A 3,676-nucleotide genomic window follows, 5' to 3' on the forward strand; every position below is an offset into this window, starting at 1 on the left:
AATTTTTCTGTACATGTCTCCCCTCACTAGAATGTAATATTTAAAAAATCAAGGATTTTGTTTAATTCATTGTTGGATTATCGACACCTAGTGTGGCACATAGTTGGCTTTCAAACACTGAATGAGTGAATGAAAAATGAGAAAGTAGAGACGTGAATGTAAACGATTTCTTCAAGGAGTTTATTATAGGAATTCCTGTTGTGGCTCAGCGGTAACAAACCCTACTAGTATCCAAGAGGCTGTGGGTTCGATCCCTGGCCTCGCTCAGTGGGTTAAGGATCTGGCGTTGCTGTGGCTATGGTGTAGGCCGGCAGCTGTAGCTGATTAGACTCCTAGCCTGGGAACCTCCATATGCCTCAGGGGTGGCCCTAAAAAGCTTAAAAAAAAAAAAAAAAAAAAAAGCTCATAGGTATTTAAACCCAGATAAGGATCCAATGATGAGATACTGAATACACCAGAGTGGATATATCCCAGACACACCTCTTTTCAAAGGCTTACACCAAATACGAAGTATCAGGACCGCCACCACAATCTCCCTGGGGAGGGCACCTTCCCACTCCAAGCTTCAGTTTACCTATCCAGAAATTGGGAGAACAAAGGAGAGAGGGTTGGACGATATCAATGATTCTCTAACACTTTACACTCTTAAAAATTATTGAGAATTACTGGGATTTTGTCTATCAATGTTTACCAAATTAGAAATTAAAACTGAGAAAATTTGGGAGTTCTCTTGTGGTACAGCAGGTTGAGTATCCAACATTGTCAATGCAGTGGCTCAAGTTACTGCTGTGGTTCAAGTTTGATCCCTGACCCAGGTACTTCCATATGCTGAAGGTGCAGCCAAAAAAATAAGAAGAATAAGCCTATTACCCTTTAACATAAATATCTTTAGGAAAAATAATTATGTTTTCCTAAAAGAAATTTAGTCAGAAAGTTGCATTGTTTTACAAATCTCTTGCAAATTCACGTCCAGTTTAAAGCTGGGATTTTCAGACATTGTTTAATGTGTTGTGATATGTTGTTCTAATTTAAGTATTTGTAGAAAATCCAGCCTTGCTCAGATAAAAAAGAGAGGGGTATTTTAATTAGTACCCTTTATAAATGTGAATATTTGATACTACACCAAAATTTGACAAGTGGTAGTTTCCTTCAAGATTAGAGGCAGTGTGGAATCTGAAACTATATCAAAAAACTTTTCCGGAGTTCCCGTCATGGCACAGTGGTTAACGAATCCGACTAGGAACCATGAGGTTGCGGGTTCGGCCCCTGGCCTTGCTCAGTGGGTTAAGGATCTGGCATTGCTGTGAGCTGTGGTGTAGGTTGCAGACGCGGCTCGGATCCTGCGTTGCTGTGGCTCTGGCGTAGGCCGGTGGCTATAGCTCCGATTCGACCCCTAGCCTGGGAACCTCCATATGCCGAGGGAGCGGCCCAAGAAATAGCAACAACAACAACAACAACAGAAAAGACAAAAAAAGACAAAAAAAAACCTTTTCCTTCTTTGTTAAATTAAGATCTGTTGGTCTACCTTGTACTTTAATCAAATCTTTTGCCCATGTATAAATTTGTCAGATCTTACAGTATTTGAAAATTATTTGTTCACTGAGTTATGGAAATCCTTCAAAAGCTTTTTTTTTTTTTTTTTGATGAGTCTCTTTATTGATTTGTCCTTTTAGGGTGGCACCTGCTGCATATTGAAGTTCTTAGGCTAGGGGTAGAATTGGAGCTGCAACTGCCGACCTACACCACAGCCACAGCAACCCACTGAGTGAGGCCAGGGATCAAACTTGCGTCTTCATGGATTTAGTTGGGCTGGTTTCCGCTGAGCCATGATGGGAACTTGTCCCTTTAGGGCTGCACTTGTTGCATATGGAGGTTCCCAAGCTAGGGGTCGAATCAGAGCTGTAGCCGCTGGCCTACAGCACAACCACAGCAATGCCAGATCCAAGCAGCATCTGTGACCTACACCACAGCTCACAGCAATGCTGGATCCTTAACCCACTGAGCAAGGCCAGGGATCGAACCTGCCTCCTCATGGATGCTAGTCTGATTCGTTTCCGCTGAGCCGCAACACGAGCTCTACTTGTCCCATTATTGATGTCGGCTTTATCTAAGTTACTGTCTGCCAGACTTCTCCAGTATACTTTCTTCTTTTGTACTTCATATATAGCCCCTTCCTCACCAAACTTTCAATTGATTCATTTACTTATAATTAGTATGGTTCATGGATTCCTATTTCATTCAATGAATTACAATTCAGTATTATTATTATATATTTTGATGCTCAAGTTCTCCCGATTCCACTAGTGGCTTTAGTGTGCCCTTGTCCTATCATTCTGAGTTCTTCCTTCTTTCTGGAACAATGAAATGTTCAGACTTGTACTTTCCCCATCCCAGCCCTGGAATCACCCATTTCTCACAGAGCGGTAGTTCTTTTACTGGAGAATGAAGCCCTCTTTGTGGGCCAAGCTACGGAAGTTATGTATTCCCTACATATACACATGTTGGCATCTACATTTATGTTGAACTCTGTTCATTTAGTTCATACCAATAACACTGAAGAGTTCATTGTTTTTTTCCTTTTGACTATTTTTAAATTCCATTTCCTACTAGCTCTCATTACCTTCAATATATTTACTTATTAGATCAATTTCTCTTCAATGTAACCAATGTCCTATTGCCAGCACGGCCTACCCAGGTGCCCTTTTCTCACCCTGCTTAGACCCCAGTACCCCCTCCCTCCTCTAAGACAAAACACTTTTATTTATTTTTGTCTTTTTGCCATTTCTTGGGCCGTTCATCGTAGCTGTATCCGCCGGCCTACACCACAGCTCATGGCAATGCCGGATCCTTAACCCACTGAGCAAGGCCAGAGATTGAACCCACAACCTCATGGTTCCTAGTTGGATTCGTTAACCACTGAGCCACGACGGGAACTCCCCAAGACAAAACACTTTTAAAGAAAACCAATCTTGGAGTTCCTGCCGTGGTTCATCGGAAACAAATATCGTATCCATGAGGATGCAGGTTCAATCCCTGGCCTTGCTCAGTGGGTTAAGGATCCAGCATTGCCATGAGCTGAGGTCTAGGTTGCAGACATGGTTTGGATCTGGTGTGGCTGTGGCCATAGTGTAGGCCAGCAGATACAGCTCTGATTTGATCCCTAGCCTGGGAACCTCCATATGCTTAGCATGTGGCCCTAAAAAGACAAAAAAAAGAAAAAGAAGAGCAATCTTGTTGAACATTGAGACCAAAACTGTTCAAAGAAATATTAGTGATTACTGTTAAGTGTGATAATGGCATCAAGGTAAAACTTTTTAGTCTTTATTATTAAGAGCTATATATACTTGCTAGGTAATGCATAGATGGGGGTTGATTATTAGTCTATTCTCATGCTCGACATTTTTTTTTTACAGCTGCACCTGTGGCATATGGAAGTTCCCAGGCTAGGGGTCGAATCAGAGCTGCAGCTGTGACCTATGCCACAGCCACAGCGGATTCAACTCACTTCTGCAATCTACGCTGCAGATCCTTAACCCACTGAGTGAGGACAGGGATCAAACCTGTATCCTCAACAGAGACAATGTCAGGTCCTTAACCCACTGAGCCACAACAGGAACTGCTTGGATTTTTTAAATGAGGGAAACAACAACAACAAAAAAAAGACAGAAGGCAAGAC

The sequence above is a fragment of the Phacochoerus africanus genome, chromosome 8 (genome assembly GCF_016906955.1).
Source record: "Phacochoerus africanus isolate WHEZ1 chromosome 8, ROS_Pafr_v1, whole genome shotgun sequence".
NCBI classification, from domain to species: Eukaryota; Metazoa; Chordata; class Mammalia; order Artiodactyla; family Suidae; genus Phacochoerus; species Phacochoerus africanus.